The sequence below is a fragment of the Amblyomma mixtum genome, chromosome 3, assembly GCF_055824585.1.
Source record: "Amblyomma mixtum isolate Tamu chromosome 3, ASM5582458v1, whole genome shotgun sequence".
NCBI classification, from domain to species: domain Eukaryota; kingdom Metazoa; phylum Arthropoda; class Arachnida; order Ixodida; family Ixodidae; genus Amblyomma; species Amblyomma mixtum.
The window spans coordinates 153,273,323-153,283,771 of NC_143014.1; the positions used below are offsets into that span (position 1 = coordinate 153,273,323).

General features: G+C 53.0%; 1 protein-coding gene and 2 pseudogenes across 3 annotated transcripts in view; 2 read left to right on the forward strand and 1 right to left on the reverse strand.

The window, feature by feature from the left end:
* Positions 1 to 10,449, reverse strand: part of LOC149352402 (uncharacterized) — a 561,538-nt gene that overhangs the window by 505,667 nt on the left and 45,422 nt on the right. The gene's annotated exons all lie outside the window — the stretch shown is intronic.
* On the forward strand, positions 13 to 1,656 carry LOC149352411 (uncharacterized; annotated as a pseudogene).
* Positions 1,775 to 2,716, forward strand: LOC149352412 (uncharacterized; annotated as a pseudogene).

Below are 10,449 nucleotides of genomic sequence, written 5' to 3' on the forward strand. Positions count from 1 at the left end.
AAACGTGGCTACATGGCGCACCATAGGACAAAGGTCGTGGTGGACAGCCAGAGCGGTGGTGGCGCCCTCCCTCCAGGAACGGCGGCCCCGGCGCCCTTCCTCCAACGCAGGCCAACGCTCGCTTGTTTACGGTGCAGGTCCTAGTGCCGCTACCCCTGGTCGCGAACTGGACTGGCGAAGGAGAATGGATATGGAAGCTAAGGAAAAAGTGGACACATCGCGTCCCAGAGGACAAAGGCCGTGGTGGACAGCCAGAGCGGCGGCGGCGCCCTCCCTCCACTGCAGGCAAATGCCAGCTCGTTTACGACGCAGGTCCTAGTGCCGCTACCGCTGATGGCGAACTGGACTGGCGAACGAGAATGGATATGGAAGGTAAGGAAAAGGTGATACATCGCGTCCCGGAGGACAAAGACCGTGGTGGACAGCCAGAGCGGCGGCGTCACCCTCCCTCCAGTGCAAGCCAATGCCAGCTCACTTACGACGCAGGTCCTGGCGCCACTACCCCTGGTCGCAGAGTGGACTGGCGAAGGAGAATGGATACGGGAGGTGAAGGAAACGTGGCTACATGGCGCACCGTAGGACAAAGGTCGTGGTGGACAGCCAGAGCGGTGGTGGCGCCCTCCCTCCAGGAACGGCGGCCCCGGCGCCCTTCCTCCAACGCAGGTCAACGCTCGCTTTTTTACGGCGCTGGTCCTAGTGCCGCTACCCCTGGTCGCGAACTGGACTGGCGAAGGAGAATGGATATGGAAGGTAAGGAAAAAGTGGACACATCGCGTCCCAGAGGACAAAGGCCGTGGTGGACAGCCAGAGCGGCGGCGGCGCCCTCCTTCCACTGCAGGCAAATGCCAGCTCGTTTACGACGCAGGTCTTAGTGCCGCTACCCCCGGTCGCGAACTGGACTCGCGAACGAGAACGGATATGGAAGCTAAGGAAAAGGTGGATACATCGCGTCCTGGAGGGCAAAGGCCGTAGTGGACACCTAGAGCGGCGGCGGCACCCTCCCTCCAGTGCAAGCCAATGCCAGCTCACTTACGACGCAGGTCCTGGCGCCACTACCCCTGGTCGCAGAGTGGACTGGCGAAGGAGAATGGATACGGGAGGTGAGGGAAACGTGGCTACATGACGTACCGTAGGACAAAGGCCGTGGTGGACAGCCAGAGCGGTGGCAGCGCCCTCCCTCCACCGCAGGCCAATGGCAGCTCGTTTACGATGGAGGTCCTAGTGCCACTACCCCAGGTCGTAAAGTGGACTGGAGAAAGAGAATGGATATGGAAGCTAATGAAAAGGTGGCTACATGGCGTACCGTAGGAAAAAGGCCGTGGTGGACAGCCAGAGCGCCCGCGGCGCCCTCCCTCCCCACAAGCCAATGCCAGCTCGTTTACGATGCAGGTCTTAGTGCCGCGACCCCTGGTCGCGAACTGGACTGGCGAACGAGAATGGATATGGAAGGTAAGGAAAAGGTGATACATCGCGTCCCGGAGGACAAAGACCGTGGTGGACAGCCAGAGTGGCGGCGGCACCCTCCCTCCAGTGCAAGCCAATGCCAGCTCACTTACGACGCAGGTCCTGGCGCCACTACCCCTGGTCGCAGAGTGGACTGGCGAAGGAGAATGGATACGGGAGGTGAAGGAAACGTGGCTACATGGCGCACCGTAGGACAAAGGTCGTGGTGGACAGCCAGAGCGGTGGTGGCGCCCTCCCTCCAGGAACGGCGGCCCCGGCGCACTTCCTCCAACGCAGGCCAACGCTCGCTTGTTTACGGCGCAGGTCCTAGTGCCGCTACCCCTGGTCGCGAACTGGACTGGCGAAGGAGAATGGATATGGAAGGTAAGGAAAAAGTGGACACATCGCGTCCCAGAGGACAAAGGCCGTGGTGGACAGCCAGAGCGGCGGCGGCGCCCTCCCTCCACTGCAGGCAAATGCCAGCTCGTTTACGACGCAGGTCCTAGTGCCGCTACCGCTGATGGCGAACTGGACTGGCGAACGAGAATGGATATGGAAGGTAAGGAAAAGGTGATACATCGCGTCCCGGAGGACAAAGACCGTGGTGGACAGCCAGAGCGGCGGCGTCACCCTCCCTCCAGTGCAAGCCAATGCCAGCTCACTTACGACGCAGGTCCTGGCGCCACTACCCCTGGTCGCAGAGTGGACTGGCGAAGGAGAATGGATACGGGAGATGAAGGAAACGTGGCTACATGGCGCACCGTAGGACAAAGGTCGTGGTGGACAGCCAGAGCGGTGGTGGCGCCCTCCCTCCAGGAACGGCGGCCCCGGCGCCCTTCCTCCAACGCAGGCCAACGCTCGCTTGTTTACGGCGCAGGTCCTAGTGCCGCTACCCCTGGTCGCGAACTGGACTGGCGAAGGAGAATGGATATGGAAGGTAAGGAAAAAGTGGACACATCGCGTCCCAGAGGACAAAGGCCGTGGTGGACAGCCAGAGCGGCGGCGGCGCCCTCCTTCCACTGCAGGCAAATGCCAGCTCGTTTACGACGCAGGTCCTAGTGCCGCTACCGCTGATGGCGAACTGGACTGGCGAACGAGAATGGATGTGGAAGGTAAGCAAAAGGTGGATACATTGCGTCTCGGAGGACAAAGGCCGTGGTGGATAGCCAGAGCGGCCGCGGCGCCCCTCTCCCCACAGGCCAATGCCAGCTCGTTTACTACGCAGGTCTTAGTGCCGCGACCCCTGGTCGTGAACTGGACTGGCGAACGATAATGGATATGGAAGGTAAGGAAAAGGTGGATACATCGCGTCCCGGAGGACAAAGACCGTGGTGGACAGCCAGAGCGGCGGCGGCACCCTCCCTCCAGTGGAAGCCAATGCCAGCTCACTTACGACGCAGGTCCTGGCGCCACTACCCCTGGTCGCAGAGTGGACTGGCGAAGGAGAATGGATACGGGAGGTGAGGGAAACGTGCCTACATGGCGTAGCGTAGGACAAAGGCCGTGGTGGACAGCCAGAGCGGTGGTGGCGCCCTCCCTCCAGGAACGGCGGCCCCGGCGCCCTTCCTCCAGCGCAGGCCAACGCTCGCTTGTTCGTCGTGGATTCACTTCTGTCAGCGCCCCTGGTGTCGGATAAACTGATGGAGCGAGAATGGATACCGTGAAGTGTGAATACACGCATCGCTAACGTCAGCTTCGCCTCCCACCATGCGTTCTCTGGGTTGGACCGGCAAGACCTGTTAAACACAGAGCGTACAACATGCGTGTACTGCATCCGAGCACTTGTTGAGGTATTGAGAGCGATTTACCATGCTGCCGTTGTGGTCACCGCTGCTGCGAAGTGCGCTGCGAGGCTCAAACATCGTGCTCCAACACCATCCGAGTTTAAGCTTTGCGGAGCACGTCTACGGCGAGGCTGCCAGGACGACGGCAGGACGACGCATCTCCAACGGAACTGGGCAGGCCTTACGGAGCCCTGTTCCAGTGGAATCGCGCCGATTCAGAGTGTGTGTGTGTGTGTGTGTGTGTTTAACTGCGCCTTGTGCGCTTTGCATTGACCAAAATATTTTGTGTGAACTTTTTCTCTCTCCTCGGACATTGCCCGCTATGGATGCCGAGGTGGGATTATGTGAAACAGTAATCAGGCATCCTCAAATGCACTGTTGTGATTAGCGCGACCCTGCTCATGATGGCCGGTAGTTGGTGCCAGCAAAGACAATGCCGTGAAAGCGGAACCTATAAGCAAGTCAAACGTGCGGCGAGGCACCGTGTACCCTTCATCGGTTCGCTTTTTTCTACTTTTGCTTTCGTTCAATTGTTTGGCGACCGCTGCACCAGTTCCGTGCTACATCACACGAGCTTTTCGTCGCGGTTTTCCTCCTGATTTTCCAGGAATTTCGCTCGCGTTATGACTGAAGCGCTTATGGACACTTACGCTTGAGACAGCAGGCGTAGCAACAAGCTCTTCCCTTTATTTTTTCCCTCTCACCCTCATTCTTCATGCATCAGGGCAAAGCAACAAGGGCAACAACAAGCGGTGGACTGACTTTGAATATTTTCTCTGTGTTCTCTTTCATGTATTTTCGCGTTTTGTGTCAATAAACGGAAGCAAAAAAGTGGTAGGGGTTAAACGTAGTTGACCGAGTAGACGTGCGAAAGCAATCGACACATAAGCTCCGCCTTAAGGTCTTGATAGGGGAAATCCCCATATATGCGGGATTCTACTTAATATTCAGAGATCGCGGCGGGTCCTCATACCACTACCAGCACAATGGCGCAGCGGTTAAGCGATGCGCCACTTCGCTGGCAGGCGGCTGTTTCTCTCACAGCCACCGGTAGGCACTGTTCGATCCTTGTTGCTCTTTCCAAGAAACCTCTCGCGACCTATCATTAACTCAACTGCCACCTGCCAGGGCAGGTTGTGATAACGCCACAAGGCTACATGACCAAGGTCGCGCGACGCCCTCCTCTCATTGGCTACACCTGGCGCGATACTCCATCGAACTTGACCGATTCTCCTCCCGTTGCAGCAGCTTGCGCGACGCTCCTCCGAGCTTACCCGGGTAAGCTCGGGATACTTCGGAGCACAAGACAAGATTCTTGCTCGGGGCTGGTACGTCATTTCGCAGTGAAACTTGTCCATGTCTTAAAAGTGACTTCTCCGCTTCTTAAAATCGTGTGGGAACCGCGCTGGGCTTAGACAAGAGACACTGCAAGGACGACGACAGACGAAGCGTGAAATTTTCAACTAAAATTTATTGCCGGATGGGTTGCGCTTTTTATGCGAAACACATAGTCATGACGATTTTGGTTACAAAGAAAAAATGAAAGCACCGCAGACAAAAGAACGACCAAAATTACCAGCATTAAACGTGGCCACTGCTCAACACGAAGAACTCAGCCACAAAAATTAGCTATCATCCAAGGTCAATGACTTTGCTGTGACAGTTTTCAGTACCGGCGGTTCTAATGTTGAAGCTCGCAGCGCAAGCGCTCTCTGGTGTGACGAAGAATTCAAGCCGACCAAACCAAGCGTACTCTGCTCGAAGCACTTTCGTAAGTGCGGCTACATACATGGCTTGTCCCTAATGTGATCTCTGGAGATTTCTGCCGAAAAGGCGCGGCTGAACCATGACGCAGTTCCTTCGATTTTGTCGCGCATGAGAGGCGTGTCACCATTCCGAAGAAGCGCCACTTCTATAAGTAGAAACATGCTGACTTAGCCCCTCCAGAAACCTTATAGTGGCTCAAGCATATGTCGCTCTCCTCAGCTTAGGTGATGGGCAGACCACCTAAGGCGTGCTCAGCAAGGCTCGGTTAGTGATTTTATACTCGGTTCGACGTGTCCAAGCAAGCAAGCAAGCATCGAAGCTCTTCATATGCGGCATCTCGTTTGATCGTAGCTAAGCGATTAAAATGAAAGCGTTCGACGTTTTGATTTCGGATGCAAATTTAATAGATGCCAATCAATTTTTTGCAAAAAAAACAGGTTTCACAACCTCATTCGGTATCTTCATCAAGTTGTGGCAGCGGGCGAGTTGCAGCTAGCTTGGCTTTTAAACACACATATAGTTGGCCACCACTTCACTGAACCTAAACTCCAAATCTAGGAAGGGGCGAACGTTTCCGAGGGAGCGATTAATATTTTCTGGCATCTGCTGAACGCGCCACGAGTGAAGCAGCAGCCTTGTGCGCGTATTTGGCTTGGTTTCGAGCATACAATAATGGCGTCACTATCCTGTGGTCACATGCCTCGCAGCGCTTGTCCACTGCGCTTCGCTCATTTTGACATCAACTTTGTGCTGCTTCATTGCTTCCTTGAAATACTTTCTTGCCCCAACCTACAACGCCGGGTACTGAGAACAGGATTTTTTCTACACAGCGCTTTGGGCCTTTTCTTTAGTATGACGCTCTTTCGGGCGAGCCAGGGGGCGTCCGGTGGTGGTAATTGACTTCAGTATTGTTCACACCCCTTCCTTTCCGAGATTACGAGCCGAGGTTGTACTGGCATCTTTTACGCATGGTCTGCAAACGTGTCTTTCCCGCTGGCGTATGCTTTTGCTAGGCGTAGAATTTTTTTCTTGTGTCTTTTTTTGGCTTCAGGTGATACGTGGAAGGAACAAACTGTAGTATAGTTTTCTTTGGAGGTCAGTAAAAAAATAGTCGCCATATTCGCTTTTACAACACCACTGAAAGCTGCGATCTGCACTCAACGCAGCGCCGGATCTGCATCGGCAGCTTCTCAAGTCCTCAAAGTGTCGTCACGACCTCTCTTGACCAATCACGGGCGGCGGCGCGCCGCACAGTGTGCCCCGCGGCACAGGCCGCATATTTCTCCTAAAAAAGGCAATTCGCACTTGTTTTTGGCTTATTTGGATGCGATATTCCAGTATACAGCATGAAAAACTATAGGACGCCGCGGCCAACCTGATTTTCAAAAAAAGTGCTTCAGTCTCCCTTTAAGGTTGGGGGTGGGGCGTCTGTCAGAGTGCATGCCCACACCATGTAAAAAGCCGCAGTGTGGGCACTCGGGTTTGTAAAGCGAGGGGTACCATTGGTGGAGCTTAAGTGGCGCCATGAAAGCATCTGCCTGTAGCCAGCGTAGGGTGTATCCTTGTGCCTAAATTGTTTGAGTTTCATGGGTGTGCGGCATGCCTGTATGACCCCAAGTCCCTTTAAACCACAGTGTACCGCAAACGGCGACGGTGTGGCGGAGCTCCATCGGTAGCAAGCTTGAGTGCGCGTCGTCCACTGCGTTGCGTCCGCTGTAAACGGCGCAAACACAACACATTTGTGGAGAGTTCCACTAGTAGTTCTGCATCGGGTTCACATTTTCCTCAGGTCATTTCGCAGCGAATCGCTCCGCGGCGGAGCGCTTTCACCCGATCCGCCGAGAAGAGGTGGATTCAGCCGCAACTCCCAAGTGTGCGGTGTCGTCCCCTTCGGGATGTACAAGCCGTGTTTACCTGTTTTTAGCGCGGTTGGAGTTATCGCCGGTTAACCCTGGGCGTTTGTTTACATTTCTAACCGCGTCGTCGCATAGTCGGAACAAAGAGTGACGCTCCTCGCCCGATCAATTCGGAAAACGCTTGAAGGAGCCGAGAGGCCAGCACCGGTGACGATGGCGAAATATATGTTCCCATAGAGATATTTATTAAAAGGATGTTTCTAGAATTTCCTCAGATACGGTCGAAAAATCACAGGCTGATCGGCGCCACAGCACGCAACTATCAAGACGAAGCGGTATGGACACACACGCAGGGCGTGAATACATCAGTGTTCCGCCCTGCAGGCATTGACCGTTGGGCATGGAAGTGTGGTGCACCTCACTAGCTAAGTGCAAGATAAGAATGAACTGTGTCATCATCGCTGCTCGTCGTCCACCTAAAAAATTAGTAGAACTAAGCTTACTGGCTTGGCGCATTATTTAGAGAAAGCTGGTCGGAATTACCGGCGTTTCCGGCAAGTAAGATTGGTCTGGCGCATGCATACAACGAGGGCTGTAGCGCTGTCGCAAGCATATTTACAGAAACTTAATGCACGGAACGAGCCAGACTGACACACAAATAGCTGCTTGCCTTTGTTTTTCTGTTTCGCCTGCGTTTAGCTGCTTGGATTCGCCTCTGTTTTCGAGCATGTTTAGCTTCTTGGTCTTGGTATGTTTGTTTCGATCATGCTTAGGTACTTGGCTTAGCCTCTCTGTTTCGAACCTGTTTGGCCACCGGGCTTCACCGCTTTATGAGTTAGAACCACCCCTATTGGTGCGGTCTGCACTTTCAGCTCGGATATCAAAACGATTTCTACTTTTCCGTCGGAATGGAGAATCTAGGAGTATCCCACGGCGCACGCTTTTCGCGAACATTCGTCGTGGACTCCTCGTCTTCGCACCTCGTCAAGAGGCATTGCACTCCGCAGGTGCTTGTTTTGAGGAAAGGACTTGGCGCAGGAGGACAGGGAGGAAACGAGAGACAAAACAAAAAACAGCTCCGCGGAGGAGGAGGAGGGGGGGGGGGGGGGAGGGGCAGGCAGGAAGGTGGGAGTGAAAGAAGAAAGAAAGAGGTGCCCCTGCTTGCCGAGGCTCCGGCGGAACCCTCCACTGCAGTGCCTCTTTCTCCCGTCCTTCTTTCACTCCCTCTGTCTTTTTCCTCGCGGCGCTGTTCCGCGTCTTTTGAAAGCTTCGGGGCTGAATCCGAAGTTTTCAACACTGCCATCGCATAAGTTGTTCTCAGTGTATACGCTTTCGCAATGTCGTTACTATAAGTGACATTAAACTTTGGCAAAGCTAACTTCGGAGATAACGTGAACGGACACTCAGAATAAACGGTAAGCAACATTTTTTTTTTAACTAATTTAGGCAACATCTCGCGCAAGTAGCCGGTCCTAGTGGAAAGCCCCGACGCTTTTAAAGCCAGCCGCTCTTTGGAATGTGCCTGCAGATGATGGTTTTTGGCAGTTAGGCAACATAGTACAATTGGGCTCCGCCCGCCGCACAGTGGTGAGCCCGTTCGGCTGCTGAACTGGAAGTTCCCAGGCTATAGTTTGTAGCGTGCGTACGCCCGCAAAATGCGGTGAGATACGTAGCGTGCCCGCGGAAGCACATTCGTTACCAGCAGAGTCGCTGCGTACGAAAGCTCGCTGCATGCGTATAGCCAATTAAAAGTGTGTAAGACGCTGCTTCCCCTTATCGTATCCACGCCCCTGAGCGGCCGGCGAAGCGGCCACCGGCGAGAGATGTGCGCATGTCCTCGACATGTGATCTCGCGGCAGCAACACCGCCAGCGCCGGCGCTTAACCGGCAAACGTCCCTGCGACCTCCTCTCTGAGACGCGAAGACGCATTAGGAACGCTCGCACTGCGTTTAACGAACCACTATAGGCCATAGCGGTTGAGTTCCCTATAACAGCGTTCTGCTGTCATAATCTGAGTTTCAAGTCCGCCTAACGGTCTGTGTGACGATAAACGCACTTGGATGAGTGACCATATAAGGAAACAGCATACGTGACGAATATAACGGGTAGACTTGTTTGAAGTTTTTCCTAATGCGCTATTTTTAAGTTAACGGATCTGACATGCAAAAAAAAAAAATAGTTTTCTTCACCTAGAATCACATTCGTCTCGCGGTAGAAGGACAACGAACGCAAAAGGCACAAAAAAATTAACACTGTGTTACTCTAATGCTAATCTATAGTGTGTCATGTATCAAGAATTGTTTTTTTTTTTTGCGGAACTCGATGGAAGGTAGGCCGGAATTTTAACCCATGTGAGCGGTATGTGGAAGAGAAAAGGACCGAGGACGAGGCGGTAACTGAATGCGCTATAATGTTATCCTCTGAGAAGCAGTAGAGACGATATATTTTGTCATCACAACATGACCAGCTTTCCTGGACATCAGCAACTATAGCGTCGTTTGTTACTCGCCAATAGTGAACCTCGCGTTACTCCGCGGAGATATCCTTAGGTTGTAATGGCCGACTCTTCCTCCTCGCTGCAAAATCTGACCTATGAAATGTTCGTGCGCTCACACCGACTATCGTCGCGTGCAGCTTAAGTCCGGAGTGACCACCAGACAGGATTCCTCCCTGACAAAAAAGTAGTTCATTGATGAAGCTTTGCGCGTAACTTAAACAAGAAGCTCATCATTATAGTCGCATACAACTCAAAAACGAGGCGGCAAGAGCCCTTGAAAGAAGGCCCTCCAGCCAGTGGCATCCATCGGTATTCATGATGTTACGGTTAATCCGTGGTTGATCCCCTGTGATGTTAGCGTGACAGTGGATTATCTACGGGTTAACCTAGTGCGACAGGGGATTAACCATGGATACCGCGACGTCATTAAAATCGGTCGAGGCCATTTGCTGGAGGGCCTCCTTTGAAAGGCACTTGCTGTTTCATTCACGAGTTGTATCCAACTACAGATAAAATTATAGGTTCAAGAATTTTGATCTCTCATGCTTGTTTGATAGTCAAAGGTTAGAATGCCGATTTCGTTTACTTTAGCGTCTGGTGTGGAGGGATAAAGGCATAGCCCATTGGTACAAACTGCTGTTTTCTTTTTTATGAGGACACGCAGCATATAAAATGGCCAATTTGGTAAAAACTTTTATTTCTCAAGTTATTTTTTCTATTTTCGTAACGCTCTTGTTTTCGTCTGTCTCGTGGCGAAAATTTATAGCGATATATAGAGTCCATAACTGAGAAAATGGCGTTTTTATGACGAGCTGTCGAAAACATTGAGCGACTTGCGCGTGTGACGGCCCCGGTGTATCGCTATTTCCGCTGGTTTCTCCACGATGGAGCACCACCATCTTAGTATCGCCATGAACAGAACAGAGCAGAAGATCAGGGCTTCCGTTGGTTGCACTGCAATGCCGCATTCCTCTGACCAGGAGCAAAAGCATACGAGGCCAAAAACGAGGCAAAGAAGTGAATAAACTATAAAGCTGATCTTCACAACTTTCGCTTTTTCTGCGATTGTATCACGCATCGCTTCAGCAATTCGTCATGAAT